General features: G+C 51.3%; 1 protein-coding gene across 4 annotated transcripts in view; it reads right to left on the bottom strand.

Annotated features, from left to right (window-relative positions):
- Nucleotides 1-16633, bottom strand: part of SCNN1B (sodium channel epithelial 1 subunit beta) — a 50408-nt gene extending 33775 nt beyond the window's left edge. The window contains exons 1-2 of one of the 4 annotated variants that reach the window (XM_069486820.1): nucleotides 16546-16633; nucleotides 1133-1279 (exon numbers count right to left, since the gene is read on the bottom strand). The gene's annotated coding sequence lies outside the window, so the exon portion shown is untranslated. Of the gene's footprint in view, nucleotides 1-1132; nucleotides 1280-15889; nucleotides 16011-16545 lie in introns of those variants that run through there. The other 3 variants (XM_069486819.1, XM_069486821.1, XM_069486822.1) reach the window with 3 other exon arrangements.
- Nucleotides 16634-16996: the final 363 nt, after the last annotated feature.

The raw sequence follows: 16996 nt of genomic DNA on the forward strand, positions 1-16996 counted from the left end.
CACTTCAGCTTGTGTTCTAACATTTGTATCTGTTCTCCAAAAATTTCTGTTCCTTTTATAGTTTTTTAAAAAAATTCAAAAAGAAACCAGAAGGGAGAGGTGTTCAATCAGCTAGGAAAATCTGCCTCGGGTTTCTAGCAGCCTGACGATTCTTTCTACGACTTCTGGGGCAGAACCTCTCCTGTTCCCTCAGGGACAAGGTGAGCCAGAGATGGGTTTCAGAGGAGGTGGCTGCATCAGAACTTGTGTTTCCTGGACGGCCTCTCTCTTCCAAACCCGTGTTGACAGAGTCTTAACGCTGTGTTTGCTTTCCTTATTGCCCGACTGCTCAGCGACACCAGGCTTTATCCTGCACGATTACAATTACATGGGAAAACACCTCGCCCACCAGGCCCCGTGCCAGGAGCCATGTCATCGTGTCCTAACGGACAGATGACTTGGGGGTGCCAATAGTGAGCACCTGAGCCCACGGCCCTGCCTTTACCCAGTTGGAAGTGGCCACTTGCCCGGCGTGGGTGGTGCGTGTTGACAGCTAGCAAGGAAGAATGTGGTGAGTTTCCTTTGCTCCCTCCCTCCCTCCCTGCCAAGGCTGGAGGCAACTTGGAGAGTGTCTGCCAAGACTTGGAAGATACCAGGCATGCCTGTGTGCGTGGCGGGGCGCTCATGGGATGGGCAGAGGTAAAAGGGAGGTGGTTGTTCCACTGGGAATAAAACGCAGTGTCCCTGACTATAGTCAGCAAAGTAAGGGCAATCTGGTAACATTTTGAGGGACAGCTCTAGAGTCTCTCTGTTTCCCACTGGGAAATAGGAATGACTCTGTTATGATTAAAAACGTGAGCTTTGGAATCAGACAGACATGGGTGGGCTCTTCACCCCACCTCTTCCTGGCTAGGTGACTTGGCAAAATCACATCACCTCTCTAAGCCTCAGTTGTCTCATCTGTAAATGGGGCCAGCAATAGTACCTCCTTCCCTGGGTTTTTATTTTATTTTGTTTTGTTTTCAGTGAGGATTGAAATGAGATAATGTACGTAACACAGTTGACATTCTGTTGAATAAATGCTGGCTACTATAATTATTAAGGAGAAAGAAAGATAAAAATGTGTAAGTGGCTGCTAAGTACGAATACTTACTTGCAAGGCTGTCTTAGAAAGGACGGTTCTGGAGGGGGAGTTTACGAGCTCGATAAACGAGAGATTCGGTTTTTGGCCTGCACTTCCCAGGGGCTTAGCTGTCACTGTGTCACGGTCCTGTCAGAAATTTTCAGTGCTTCCTCGTGTCTGCAGAATAAAGGCCAAACCCTTAGCTGGCGTTCAAGACACCTTACAACCTGGCCCCAACCTATGTGTCTCCTTTTATTCCCTGCACTTCCCTTCACCACGGAGCGGTGGTTAAGCATTTGGGTTCGAATCCCATGTGAGTCACTAATTCACTGTGTGACCCTGTGGAATTTGCTTACCCTCTCTGTGCCCTGGTTTCTCCCTCTGTGAAATGAGAGGGAACTAGTACCGGCTTCATTGGGTCGGGTACAAAGATTAAACTGCGAACAGGGAGCGCCTACCACAGTGTCTGGCACAGAGAGAGATCAGCGCCCACGAGCAGCTGCTCTTTCGCTTCCCTCACCCACCCGACCGCACGCCAAATCCCAGGGTATCTGGGAATTCCCACCACCGCGCTTTCCTTCATGCTGTTTCTCCGTCCTGGGGTGCCTTTCCCCTACAGATCCCCTACACAATTCCAGGCCCAGCTCTAATGCCTCCTCCTCCAAGAAGTCCTCAATGAATGGAAGTCATCTTCCCTCCTCCATAGCCCCATAGCATTTCCTCAGGGTTGAGGACCATCGCCCCATTTTTAGGGCTGGCTTTGTTTTTTAAACCTCAGCTCAAATGCCACCTCTCAGAGAGGCCCTCCCTGATGCTCCACCACCCAGAGCCCACAGCCCTATTTCTGTTCTCCGGAGAAGCTATCGCTGTCTGAGAGTACCCAGTTGCTGTCTGTTACAGCAGCCACTAGCCACGCGTGGTAACAGCTGGGTGCCAGAAACACCCACAGGCGAACTGAGATGTGCTGTACGTGCAAAACACAATTCAGATTTTGGAGCAATAGTGTGAAAGCAAGAGATGCAAAATATCTCTTTAATATTTTTCAAGATGACAAGAGTTCTGGAGATGGGTACATTTAAAAATGGTTAAGTGGTAAATTTTATGTTACGTGTATTTTTCCACAATTAAAAATAACAAAAGACATATTGAACATAAGAAAACTCATTCGTAACTTCTAATATTGATTATATGCTGAGCGATAATATTTTAGATATGAGTTTAAGGAAACATATTATTAAATTTAATTTTACCTGCTTATTTTTACATTTTTTAAGCTAGTCAAATTCAGCAGTGTGTGTTTACTTTTTAAAATGTGGTTATTAAAACATTTTACACCGCTTATATGGTTTGAATTTGTGGCTTGTGCCACATATTTATGTTGGACAGCGCTGAGCTAGAGCCACGGCTGGCATACAGTAGACACTTAAATATGGGTTGAATATAAGAATGAATACAGTTGCTGCCAACTAGGTGTTTTTTGAGTGTAAGCAAACTACTGTGTCTGGAAGGCTCCAAGGGAGTGGGGAGGGAGGCTGTGTCAGGGCAGTTCTATGCGACTAAATGATCATAGTTAACATCCAGTATTATGCTGATAACAGCAGCCACCGTTTGTTGAGCACCTAACATTGCCAGGAACTGTCACGGCGGTTCACACACATCATCCCATGTCATCGTTGAGTCAGTCCCGCAAGGAATCATTGCTTCCGCAGCACGGGTGGCTGCCCAAGGTCACTGCGCTGGCGAGTGGAGGGCCAGGGTTTGCACGGGGCCGTCCGAGCTTCCCCACCTGCCTCTCCCATGGCCCTGCTGTCACGTGGCACCTGACAGCCCTGCCTGGGGTGGACAGCGGACCCCGGCCCTGCACACACCCCCACCCACGGGCGGGGGTTCTGTTCCCCCACAAGCCAAAGGGGCTCTGGCTTCCAGACCAACAAGGAGCCCCAGCGAGGCAGCCAGTCCCTGCTCGCAAGGGTGCAGGAAGAGACTTCAGTAATTCACAATCTCCGATCTCCTTAAGCTCACCCACCCAGATCCGGTTGCCAGCCCTCTCAAGTTCAAGGACTGCGGAGAACCGGTTAGGGCCCGGGTGGTCATTCTTGTTCAAGGCAGCTGTGGCGGATGGCTCTGGGCCCAGCCTGACCCGGGAGAGGGCCCTGCCCAGGTCTCTGAGGCCGCAGCAGCGGCAGCTATCTGTGGGGTGTGGCTTCCCAACCCTGTGGCGTAGGCCCGAAGCTGAACGCCTGGGCCCACGCAAGCCCCCAAATCTGGGGCTGAAATCTATTTGAGCAGGACCCCCTGTGGTATCCCATGTGAGACCTCCTTGGAAGGGGCGTTTGCTATAAACAGCAAGGATCAGAACCCCCTGGAATGGGGAAGAGGTTTGCAAGGAACAGGCAAAAACTTCTGCGGTCGCTGGGCTCCAATTATGTCTTTAAATTGTGAGTTGGAACTTGAGGAAACGGCTTGGGTCTGGTCAAAGGGACAGTTGGCTGAAGAAGCCAACCAAGACCTGATTCACTCTGTGAGAACGGGGTGTCAAGGAGTCTGTCTTCAGAGAGAATGAAAGTCTCGCCATCTGGGGGACCTCGGGGCACCCCTGTCCCAAGTGAGAGTCAACAGGGTCAGTGCAGAGCTAAGAGCAGTGGTTCTCAGAGTCTGGTCCCCAGATTGGCTATAGCAGCATCACCTGGGAACTTGCCAGAAAGGCCCCACCCCAGGCCTCCCAGATCAGAAACTCTGGGTTTTAATAAGCAGTCTGGGCTAATCAGCCATCCAGGAGATTCCAGGCCATGCTACGGTTTGAGACCACTGGCCCACCGCCTTCCTCCTCCAAGTATGACACCAGGACATGCAGTGCCAGCAGCATCATCTCATTAGAGACACAAAATTCGGGCCCCACTAGACGTACTGAGTTAGAATCTGCATCTTAACAAGACCCCAAGTGACTCGTGTGCACGTTCCAATTTGAGACGTGCTGGTCTACTGCTGTTCCTTTCCATTACGGCAGGGGCCCAGCTGGGACAGCAAATAAATGAAGCCGAGTCAGAGCTAGCTGATTATTGCCATTTGGAAACACAGGCTGAGGACGGCTAGCGCTCCCTGTTATTCAAAAGAAATCTGGAGACCCGGATGCCACAGTGAAATTTCCCGATGTAAAAATGACCCCGTGGGTCACACAAAATAAGGCCCGTGGGGCGCCTGCTTACAGCCCTGCCCACAGGCCTCGGGGTGGGAAAGATGCTTTCAACACTGAGCCAGCTTTCTGAGCTATGAGAGGGATTTGTCACAGCTGTGCTTGGCACGAGGCACATTGTAGAGACTCCAGGAGGGCTGGAGCAGAAGCTTCCAGACTCGGTTGTATAACGGAGTCACCTGCAGATCTTTAAACAATGCGGATGCCTGGCTCCCACCCCAGGTGTTCTGATTTACTTAGTCTGGGCTGTGAGCTGAGCTTCAAGCATTTAAAAGGTTCCCCAGGTGATTCGAACATGCAGCAGAGTTTGGGAGCCACTGAGCTAGAGCAAGCGTCGGCAAGACTTTCAGGAAAGGGCCAAACAGTCATATCTTGGGCTTTGTGCACCGTACGGTCTCGGACACGGCGACTCAACGCTGCCATCGTAGTGGGGAAGCCGCCACAGATAGCACGTAAGTGACTGAGCGTGGCCGTGTTTCAACAACACCTTATTTGAGAACTGTGCATTTTGAATTTCATATAATTTGCATGCGTCGTGAAATATTATTTTTCTCTTGATTTTTTTCAACCGTCTCAAAACCATGCTTAGCTCACAGGCTACACGAAAACCTGGCGGCCTGAACTTGGCCCTGAGGCCATAGTTTGCAGACTCCTGGGCTAGCAAATGGCTGAGGGTACTGGGGCCCAGATTGTTGGCCGCTTTCTCTTTCCCGGTATTTGCCTGTGCAGTTGCCCCTACGCAACCCCAGAAATCTTAGTAGCACTCGATTACGAAAAGGTTCTATTGACAAGGCCCAATTAAATATTGACTCGATCTGGCTCTGGGCCTAAGACTTCGGGTTGGGTCCCACATCCTCCATCGCCCTGGCAGGATTTCAGGGCGCTGCTTTCCAATAGGTGACCCTGAGCCTCACCTCCCTGCCTGGTGATTTCATTGACCCTTAACATGTAGTGACTGTTTACCATGCAGCTGGCACCGTGGTTAGTGCTTTGCCCATATCATCTCGTTTCCTTCTCATGGCAACTCTGCAAGACAGAGCAAGCTAGTGTGTGTATGTATATACTCATGTGTGTGTATTAGCATATATCCATTTTTTAGTCGAGCAAACAGAAGCACAGAGAGGTCAGGTGATTTGCCCAAAGTCACACAGTGAGAGCAAGATTGAAACAATGTTTGGCTCCAGAGCCTGCTCTCAAACCGCTTTGCTATATTGTCTCCTGATAATCTATATAAAGGACAGTCGATAATCCACTACCATCACCAGTCACCACAATGCCCAGCACAGTCTTCTCCAGGACAAGCTTTGGGCAGCAAAACCGGGCTCTTTGTATCTTGATTGGCATCTAGAAGCCACTCAACCTTTCTCTGCCTTGAGCTGGGGTGCCCAAGATAGTTCTGCACCCTCTCCAGGAAGCAAGAGGCTGGCAGACCAGCCCTGTACAGCTGTGCAGGTTGGACATCATACAACTCACAACTCTAGGGGCCATGATTCATAATGTAGTCTGTCTGAATGACGATGACAACTCTGGAGTTGCAAAGCACACAACCCCTACCCCCCACCCTAGCTGTTCATGGCAGTCCTGGAGGCTGAAGGCAAGACCTTCAGGGCTCCCTGGCATGGCACTGACTTTGGGTACCCACCTTTATTGCTGTTCAGAAGCAAATCATCCAAAAGGGAGAAGGACCCAGAAGGAAATGCCGTTGTGCTTGGGGAGGTTCCCTTTGGGTCAGGAGCAGAACGTTGGGACCTCGTCCATCCAGCCCAGAAAAGCATCCTGTTTCCTGATCTTTCTCAGACTAGACTGAGTGCAGCTCCAGCTCTGAACTCTCAGCTCTGCGCCAGGCAAAGGCTCCCCTCCCGCCCCTCCACACCCTGGCTCCTCGCAAAGAAAGAAGGGCCCTTGAGTGGTCTCTCCAGTCCTGTTCCCACGCTGGGTGACACCTATTTCTTGCAATCCAGGCCTGCTGGGAACTCCCAGCCAGATGCCCCGAGCTGTTCCCTTAACTGCTGTTCCCTCGCCAGAATGTGTTCCTGTGTTTGTTTTGCTTTTATGATTTGAGCCCGGCCCTGTGCCAGTGTTTCACAGGCAATAGCGCAGGTGTCCCTCTCCACAGCCCTGTGAGGCAGGAACTGTGATCACCCCTGTTTTATAGATGAGGCCTCTGAGGCTCAGAGAGGTTAGGTCAATTGCCTGAAGTCACACAGCTGGAAAGTGACAGGGCTAGGAATCAAATTTGGGTCTTTCAGGCTTTAGGGCCCACATTCTTAACCATCTTTCTTTCTTTTATTTTTAGAGACAGGGTCTCATTCTCTTGCCAAGGCTGGAGTGAAGTGGTGAAATTATAGCTCACTGTAGCCTCGAACTCCTGGCCTCCAGTGATCCTCCAGCTTCAGCCTCCCAAAGCACTGGGATTGCAGGTATGAGCCACCTCTTCCAGCCCTTAACCATGTTTCTAGGGGACAGGTGCTTCATGTCCTCAGGGTCTGTTTCCCTATCTGCGGGCTGGGCCTTGGGTCTGGGACGCCATGTAGGTGACCAAAATGCTGGTGGGGATGGTGGGGATGGGGATGGCAATGGTGATGATGGACCCACTCGATCGGGTTGCTGCGTGCAGGTTAAATGAGGGAACCCAGGCAAATCATTGCTGTCCAGGTCTGTTCTGCAGTAGGCGCCCTGTCACGGCCGGGTCACCTGGGCTCCCCCGGCCCTAGACCTCCGGAGTGGCTTCCACCGCATTGGAGCTTATTAAATAAACACTATCCTCCCCAAACATTGCATGAAAGGCATGAATCGGAGACAAGAAAGAGAAAGAAGGGTGATATTTTTCTCCCTTGTCCCTCAGTTTCCTGCTCTGTCTCCATTTCCTGCCAACCACGTGTTCCCTGCCTGGTGCCAGGATGGGGCTGGCAGAGTAGCCAACCTTGGAATCGAGACCATGGGAGGCAGGTCCGGCCTCCAGGGAGATTTGGAGGCTGAGAACACGGTGACTCCAAGGCGAGGTGCTGAGAATCCCAGCCGTGCGCAAGCTGGGCACCGGCCGGCCCTCTTTGTCGGGGGAGATTAGGATCTTCACCCACACGGTGACCCAGGGTGATTCCCGGCAGAGTGAAAAGCCGAAACCTTACACTTACTTGGCTGCAGGTGAACCAAAGCCTTCGAGAGCCATGTCACAGAGAAAAAATTTCCACTCCTCCTCCACACTCACCTCTCAGATGACACCAGGAAGCCTAGGAGAGGCAGGGTGGGGTGAACGGAGTGGATTCTGCCGTCAAACTGCTTGGGCTTGAATCCACCATTTCCTAGCTCTGTGTGAGCTTGAGCAAGTTACTTAACCTCTCTGAACCTGTTTTCTTATCTGCAAAATGCAGACCATTACATCATCTGTTTCACTGGACTGTTGTAAGGACACCAGGAAATCAGGTAGGAAGAGAGTTCAGTTTCTTCATGTGTCAAACAAGGATGATAATTGTACCTATGGTTGCTGAAAGATTTCAGTGAAATATTGCACATGCCCGGCATGTCGTATAACCTTAAAAAATGCTGCCTATTTGTATTATGATGACTGTAGGGCCCCATCAGCATTTATTTGACAAACCTTAACATGTGTTGGAAGATTCACTGAGGCAAGTTCATCCCCGTGTGTAAGGCAAACAAAACAACAGGGTGCCCAGACAAGGTGGCCACACCTCCTCCAGTGAGTGAGATGCTTTCCAGAGGGATCGTAGGGTGGGGTTTAGCCAACTCCATCATAAGATCCAGTAGGAACACAGCCCCACTGGGAATTCAGGATCGGAGTGAGGCTGGGGAGAGGATCGTGAGATGGGGGTCCGAGGAGTCTGGGGGCTGAGACATATGGTTTGCCCCCCACCGTGTTTTCAGCATCCAGCCCAATGCTAGACCGCATCCACCATCATTCATTCATTCAACAAACATTCACTGAGCACCTACCGGGAGCTGGGTGACAACAGCAAACAAAACACGCAAAACCTTGCTTTCTAGATGTTTAGATTCCTGTGAACTAGTGTTAGAGCTCTCAGGAAACGCTCTCTAAATATTTGTTGATTGAATGAATGAAGTGCAAAGAGAATATGCTTTGCACTAGAAAAAAAGGCACCTTCTCTCTTCCACCAAATGCTCAGCCTCCCTCCAGATCTCTCCGCTTCTCCCGTCCCCGGTTCTGCCTTCTGGGGGCAGGCGGGGAGGGGATCTGTCCGGCGTGCCCATCATCCTTTGGCCGGGCTGACCACTCTCTGTCACCCGTGCCAAGGGGTCCGGGAGGGGCGAGGCCCAGGCAGGCCTCGTTCCAACAGCCAGCGAGTCTGCCCCCACGAACACCAGCCCTCCGTCCACACACACACGCGGGCCCCCATTCCGATCTCTCAGCTTTCCCTGAATTCTACAGATAAAGGTGTTTCTGGCTTTTCAGCCCAGGCCTCTCCCTCCCGCTGCACCCTAATCCCTTCTCCCAACAGCGAGCAACGCGTTTCTGGAGTTGATCAGAGTAGTAACCAGGGTGCAGCCGGCGACGGGGGGGCCAGGCGGCCACTGGATACTAGTATCCCAACTCCAGCCTGTCTGATTCCCAAACTCTTAACCATTAAACCAACTGCCTGTCTGACGTAGCATTAAGAAGCCTGGGAGCCTTTAATCCCTAACCTCAGTATTAATGCTCTAAGGACAGGAATCGGGCCCCCGAGCAGGCTGGGGTAACTAGGACGCCCCTGGCCCCTTCATGGTGGGCAAAGACCCTGCCTCCAGGGCAGTGGCATAATGAAGTCCTTCTCCTCCCTGAGGCCCGCTTCTGCCCCCGCCCCGTACCCCCCTCCATGCAACCGGGGAGGGAGGGAGGGTGGGCGTTGCACGCAGGAAGCAGGGGTCTCTGCCCTGGACAGGCTCGTGGCTGTCTCTTGTGGCTTTGATCTCTCCCTTAATCTCCCTCTCTTCCTTATCTCCTTTCCAGTCCCAGCCCCAGCCCCATTAGTGAGCGCCTACCACGTGCCACGCATGTTTCTAAACATTTCACATTTCCCCTCATCTCTAAAACCATCTTTCAAATGCTGCCTTGAAGTCCACAGCCTCAGCCCCCAAAGGTTCCCTGTGTCTCTCCCACTAGCCAAACCCACCACGGCAAGCCTCTATCCAGCTCCTGCTCACTGGGGTGCAAACTTTGTCCCTGAGAAGGGACAAAGGTGATCCCTCCTGGAGCAGGGGTAGGGTGGGGAGGGGTGCCTTTCAACCAGGATTCAAAGCCTTAAGCTAAATCAGAGAGTCAACAACCTCCGCACCATAGGTGAGACACCTGCAGAGGAATTTCAAGAATCAGCTGCCGGGTGAGCAGAAGCTAGTTTGAGAAGGTTGCGATCCAGTCCCTGCTTAAGGTGCTCAGTTGAGTGAAATCAGGAGTAGCTCCTGAGAGAGGGTGCACCAGACTTCCCAGATCTTGGGCCTCCTTCCAGAGCTCGGCTTGGGAATGAGCTCCCTGGCACATGGAGGAGAAACAAGGCTGCCTGGATTTGTCCTGGGAGTCTGCAAGGAAAGGGCCATGCAAATTTGCCAAGGGACCGCTAGCCCCCAATCCTCACGACCTTCGTAGTTAGGCAGGGACTGGGAAGGAGAAAGCTGGGGTTGAACTTGGGTTCCGTTATTGCTGTGTGGCCCCTTGGCAGGTCTCTGAACCTCTCTGAGCCTCAGTGTCTTAGAACCCCACCTTCATCAGCTGGGCACCCCAAGCCACCTCCCAGCAAACCCCTCCCAGTTCAGCTTAGCCCCCCGACTACATTTTGGCTAGGACAGTGTTTCCTTCATGTAAAAAAAAAAAAAAAAAAAAAAAAAATTCTCCTTTTAAAAACAAAAATGCTAAGACTTTCAGGCTTATTTCAAGTTTATTTACTTAACACACATTTATTTCTGTGTACTGGGCACTGTTCAAAGCATTGGACAGATTTAGTCCTTATGACATCCCTAATGAGGTGAGAATTTTTATCATCTCCACTTTAAAGACCGGAACACTGAAGCACAAGAGAGGGTAGGTAACTTGCCTGAGGTCACACAGCTATTAAGTAGCTGAGCCAAGACTCAAATATCTGTAGGTTAGCAGGCCCCAGGTAATGAATTGTTGCATCTTTTATGTATCCCCATCAAGCAAGATTTGGTTTGAATCTACATTTTGCAATTTACATTATGGAAACATAATTTCTTTATAATTTTGCAAATACAAAGTGATATAAAAGTCTAGACTTGATGCTTTTACAAACTCCCTAGGTACCTGCTGGTCTTAGTATTTGGTCCAATTGCTGATGCTGGCCTCTGTACCCTCCTAATGTTGATCTTTTACAATAGTCTCAGGCATGCAGAGAGAGCACTTTGTATGGATAAAGTAATTTCACCCTTGTGGGATTCCTGTGAGGTCAGCACTCTTTGACAGCCCCCATTTTGCAGATGGGAAAACTGAGGCTTAAAAAGATAGAGTCACTTGATCGAGTATATACCGCTGAGCAATGGTAGAACCAAGCACTAGAACCCAACCAAGCTGATGTCAAAGCCCTATTTTTAAATTTTTGATTCATCCCTAAATTTTTTTTATTGCAGCATAATACACAACAGAAAATGTATCATTCTAGCCATTTTTAAGCATACAGTTCAGTGGCATTAAGGACATTCACAATGTCAAGCAATCATCACCACTATCCATTTCCAGAACTTCTCCATCCTCCCAAACACAATGAAACTTCGCACCCATTAAGCAACATCTCCCCCTTTCCCCACCCCCAGCCCCTGGCAACCTCTGTTCTATGTTCTGGCTCTGTGAACTGGCCTATTCTAGGTACTTCATACAAGTGGGATCATATAATATTTGTCCTTTTGTGATCAAAGCCCCTACTTCGATTTGCAAGAGCTCTTGATCCATGAAATTAACTCTTTGTCATAACAGTGGCAAATATTTTTACTAGTTTGGAATGCCTGGGTTTATGGGGTTGTTTTGGTTTTTGTTTTTGGTTATTCAGAACATATTCACTTAAAGACCCGGTAATCTTTAAGGCAAGGCCTGTGCTTCCTCACTTTAGCCTGTCCTGCCTCCTTTACTGATACTTAGGTTTCCAAGAGGGTGTGCAGAGGGGGAGGGGGCCTGCTTTTCGATTGGTGGTCCTCAGCAGGACGTGACCATCCCCCACCTGGGCTTATCGCCTTGTCACTTGACCTGGGGACTTCTTAATGGTCCTCTTGCACGGTCATGGGGTCATTTCCCACTGCTCAGGACTTGTGCCTGGACACACATTCTCTTGGGGGCCAGAGGAGACCCCGCAGAGGCTGACAGGCACAGAGGGGTCTCTAAGAACAGGCTTTCTATAAGCTGGTGGAGTAGGAGCAGGTCCTCAGCCGCCTGGGGCATTCCTCGCCAGGAAACAGCTCCTCTCAAAGTCAAATTTTGCCCCAGTCCCCCTGGAAGCTGTAAGACTAGGAAGGACAGCAAGTTTCAAAGAATAATTATCCCAGGAACTCTACTAGGGCCCTCAGTAACTTTCCTCTCTGGAAAGGTATGGCGCTAGGGCTGGGAGGGAGGGAGGAGCCTTTGTCTTGCGGAGGAGCCTTGTCTTGCGATACCAAATCACTAGAAGGGTATTTTTTTTTTTTATTTGAGACAGAGTCCTGCTCTGTCATCCAGGCTACAGTGCAGTGGCGTCATCGTAGTTCACTGCAACGTCAAACTCCTGGCCTCAAGCGATCCTCCTGCCTCAGCCTCCCAAGTAGCTGGGACTACAGGTGCGCACCACTGATGCCCAGCTAATTTTTCGATTTTTTGTAGAAAAGGGTCTCACTCTTGCTCAGGCTGGTCTTGAACTCCTGGCCTCAAGTGATCCTCCTGCCTTGGCCTCCCAGAGTGCTAGGATTACAGGTGTGAGCCACTGCGCCCAGCCAAGAATCTGCATTTCTGACAATGCTCCAGGCAGCGATGCTCCATGCTGCTGGCTGGAGGACTATACTCTGAGACCCACTGGCCTGGGTCACTCACTCCCTGAGCTCCGCCGTCTGAGGCTAGGTAGGGGTGTGAGTGTGGCCCAGAGGGCTGGGGGAACTCAATCCAGTGAAAATAACAATCGTTGCTATGTGGCGGGTCCTGTGCATTCATTCACTCATCGAACCCAACACATCTGGGCAGTAGGTTTTATTAGTACTCTTGCCACTTTACAATGAGAAAACCAAGGCTGAGAGAGGGTGCACGGGCTTTAGACCAGACAGATCTGGCGTCTGGCCCCAGCTCTACCACTGATCCACTGTGAGATCGGGGACAAGTGGCTTACCTTTCCTAAGCCTCTGTCTCCCTCAACGGTGAAATGGAGATCACAAAACCTGCTTGCCAGGCAATTGCAGGGGTAGTGATTATAAGAGCACCTGAACACGGTAGTTACTCAGGAATGCTCACCCTTATTTCTGCTTCGAGCCCCATCATGGCCTCATGTTCCTTTTCTGTCACCCCAGACTCATCTTCCTGCTGTTCTTCCTACTCACCTTATTGCAAAGTGACATCAGACTGCATCACTTCCTAAACATACTTTGCTTGGTCACGCCTCCAGGCTTTTGTAAAGGTTGTTTCCTCTGTGTGGAATGCCTTTCTCACCCCACTGCTCCAGAAGAACTCCTATTCATCCTTTAAAACCCATCTTAGATATCCCCTCCTCTTTGTATCTTTCCTTGAAATGTTGTTCCCTTCCTGTCCTTAGGCAGAAAAAGTGTCTAGGATTGTAGCATCTTATTTGGAGAAGGGGCTCAAAGTGTTACCTCCTCCCCCCGCCATGCTTCCACAGCATTTTATACGGAGTACGATTTGGAGTTCAAATGCACTGTTACAGGGCTCGGGCCGGCAGTTAACACCACCATTATCAGCAACACCATCACCAATATTCAGCTAGTGTTTCCTGCGACCCAGGCACTATTCTAAGAGGTTCATGTGTGTTGCCTCATTTAATGCCTAAAAATAACCCTTTGAGGGTTTTACACATCCCCATTTTACACATAAGGAAATGGAGTCACAAAAATGCTAAACGATTTGCCTGAAACCATTCAACTAATCCGTGGCTCAGCTAGGGACAGGGACCGGCTGTGGAGTCTGTGTTGTTAACTTTTACCCTATGCTGCTCTTAGTGACTGAGGCTCAGCCAGGGGGGGACTGTGGTGCCCTGCGAGGTGCCTGCCCCATTTAAAGGGGCAGCTGAATATTGGGCCCCTGGTTGCCAACTTTTCTGATTTCTCAAGAGGATCCAGAAATATGACGTTTTACGTGACATCTCCCACTTTTTAAAATCTTGAGGATAATCGAAAATGTTAAAAAGGAGCATGGGCTTCACAAAAGCTACCTGCAGGCCCTCTTTGTGACTTCTGCTGTCTCTTGTATTCCAAAGGCGGGCACCTCAGCTCACATCGGTGTTGTGTCCCAGCTCAGGACCAGGTACACATTAAGCCCTTTGTAAACGCTGTGACACTTTTGGACTCCATGGTGAGCTGGGCTTGGCTCTCAACAAGTGGAAATCTCATTTTTGACTCCCACTCGGTGCTCAGGACTTTCTGGTTTGCATTTGGGAAGTGGATGAAGTCCCAAATGGTGGCTCTGAGCATCATCCCCACCCCCCAGGGCCATCTCTGGTTCTCCCCTGTCCAGGACAAGACTTTCTGTTTCCTGATGCTGACAATGCAGTAAGTGTTTTGTTTGCATCACCCCATGGATTCACTCAACAGTTTGGAGATGCTGCCATTATCATCATGCCCATTTTACAGATGAGAAAACTGTGGTTCAGAGAAGGGAAGGGAACTTCCCGAGTTAGGCAGTGCTGAAGTTGCAATTGTAATGCAAGCATCTCTGATTCTGGCGTTTCATCACCCTGTTATCAGGGCATTCCACCAAACTTGTGATGGTTCTGTCATGAATTCCAGGGCAAACACTCTCTTTATGCCACAACTCGAGCCTGGAAAGTTTGTGAAACACAAATAGGACCCTGACACTCCACTCTGTCAGCCTGTGGTTCCTAAGTCCTTTTGTCTCCTATTGGAGGATGGGGTGGCATTGGGGACATCTAGAGAGAACCCCTGGAGCTGGCCCACCATGGGACCTCTGCACACAGCCCACAGGGCTCAGTGGAGACTGCGGCTAGAGGAAGCGTGGTGTTTGTCCTTGGCCACGGACAGACAGAATAGAGGTGTGTGTGTACACCTGTGTGTGTGTCTGTTAGGACAAAGAACAGGAAATTGAACTTAACCCAGAGATATCAATTTATAGAAGAGGCTGAAATAAAAACCAGTCCAAACATTTTTGTCACCTCAGTGCTCATCAGTAGGCATGCCCATGGTGGACAACTATGCCACAGTTGAAATAAATAAGCTAGATTTATATGCACCAACATGAATAACTCTCAAAGAAATGATAACTCAATATATAACTGACATAAGTGGCTTATAGCATTTCTATTCACTATCTGCCCACAACATTGCTAAGTATTTTACGTATTTTCTATGGCTACGTATATATGACTGTACAGGTGTAGGGAAAGGACTAGAAGGAACATCCCCAATTACCTGTGGGGAGCAGGAGGGCAGGGGTTGGAAGGCGACATAGGAGGGAGAGTGGATCTGTGTATTCCTCGTGGAGTTACACAGTTCAGTGGGCAGGCAAGTTGGGTCGCTCAGGGGTGTCGGGGCCACAGGAATTTACAGGCCTCTGGGAATGTTCAGACAGGTCCTCCAGGGACTCTCTGAGGGCGGGGCCGCCAGGGGCAATTGGCAGCCTTGGTTGTTCTGCCCCCACTCCCTGGTGGAGGGGGGGTGGGAGCCGTTGTGTCTCTTGTGGATGGGAGAACCTCAGCTGCTTCCTCCCTAAACTCAGCCTCAGTTTCTCCGTCCACGTTGGAGGGGGAAGGTCTTCACTCTGTACCCACACCCTTTGTGTCCCCTACTCCCCCCAGCACACCTAAGCGACATGACATTCTCCCGACATAAACTCAGCGCTGCAGAATCCTCAGGCGGGTAGACGGCAGGGGTTGGATCCGGCCTCCTCCCCAGCACCGCCCCAAAGGGGACACTTGGAGAATAAACTCCTGTTCCTCAGAGGAGGCGGGCTGACAGAGGTAGGCTCCAGGATCAGACTGCAGGGGTTCAAATCTGAGCTCACTCAGCAACTTGTCACTGGGACCTAGGGAAGCTTCGTCCTCTCTCTGACCCTTAGTTTTCCCCTCTGTAAAATGGGGACACCAAGAGAGCCCACCGCACAGGATGCCGTGTGGTTGAAATCTGATCACTTACTCATTAGAGTAAAGCGTTCTGTTCCGCAGCACCCGGCACGTCGCACGCGCGCAAGTTTCGCTGCTGTCACCTCTCAAACGACATCTCACCCCGCCCTCTCCGCCATCCCCGACCCTCGCGGCACCCAAGTCCCGCGCCCACGCCGCACATCGGGGGCTTCTTTCACCCTCCAGCCCCGCCCGCTCTCCCCACGGGGTCAGCCCCCCGGGCTGGGCACCCGAGCGCCCTCCGGTGGGAAACTGAGGCCGGGACAGCCGGGTGCGCGCCCACGGGGGCAAGACGGGCCGGGGGCCCCGTGGTACCTGCTCCGGCGACGATCGGGACGGCTGGGATGCGCGCTGCGGGCGGCGAGTGCGGCGGCCGCGCCGGGAAGGCAGCGGCGAGTGGAGGTGGCACCGCGACAACCCAGCGCGGCCAGAGGGAGGCGGAGGGAGCAGGCGCAGGGGCGGGGAAGCCCCGGGAGCGCCCGCGGGCGGAGCTTGCAACCCGGCCACCGCACTGCCGGGCTCCCCCGCCGCCTCCCTTACCTTCGGACAAGCGCCAGCCCGCACCCTCATTCGTCCCCGGGACGCCGCAGCCCTGTCCCCGGACACCCACGTGCACACACTCCCCTTCTCCCTCCGCTCATCAGGACACCTGCAATACCCACAGCGCCACAATATGTCCACATAGACCCCTCTCCGCGTGTCCTTCACACAGACACACTGTCCCCCGCGTCCCCCCACTACACATCGCGTGCCACGTATGTGACCATTCCATCCTGCCCAACGCACGTACCTGTCCCGCTCCTCCGAGAAACACATCACACACACCTGTGTAACCGCGCCCGGATCACATCCACAGCCCCGGAAGCACCGTGTCCTCTGGCACGTTGGGGATTGTAGGGGGACCTGTGCAGGTGATTTCCCCAGGAACGTTCTTGCACCCCATCCCAACCCCTGAATTATGAATAGCTCACCCCCGATTTCCGAGTGACCTTCTCCTTCCCTCGGTCTCAGCCATCCACTTCTAAGATCACTCCCAGATCGCTGTCAATTCCTATCGGTCCGACCTTCCCAAAAGAAATTCAAACAGCCCACCTCCAGGTTTGGGCCTCTGGCTCCACCCAGGTGACCACAGGAAACCTGGGCTCCGTCCTCCCCTCCCCCACCCCCTTTCTCTAATCTTCCTTTCCTTCCTTTCCTTCCATGCCAACCTTCTCTACCGCCTCATGTCAAGGTTCTACTGACCATCATTTCAGCCTCTTTCTTGCCAATATCCTTAACACTTCATTTCATGTATGTTTCTCCATAGATCGTCCTGATACAGGAGATCTCCAAGTTTTTAGTTATAGGAATCTTTTGCACGTTTAAAAATTATTGAAGACCCCAGAGTTTTTATTTATGTGGATTATAGCTATTGCTACTTTC

This window comes from Eulemur rufifrons, chromosome 14 (genome assembly GCF_041146395.1).
Source record: "Eulemur rufifrons isolate Redbay chromosome 14, OSU_ERuf_1, whole genome shotgun sequence".
NCBI lineage: Eukaryota > Metazoa > Chordata > Mammalia > Primates > Lemuridae > Eulemur > Eulemur rufifrons.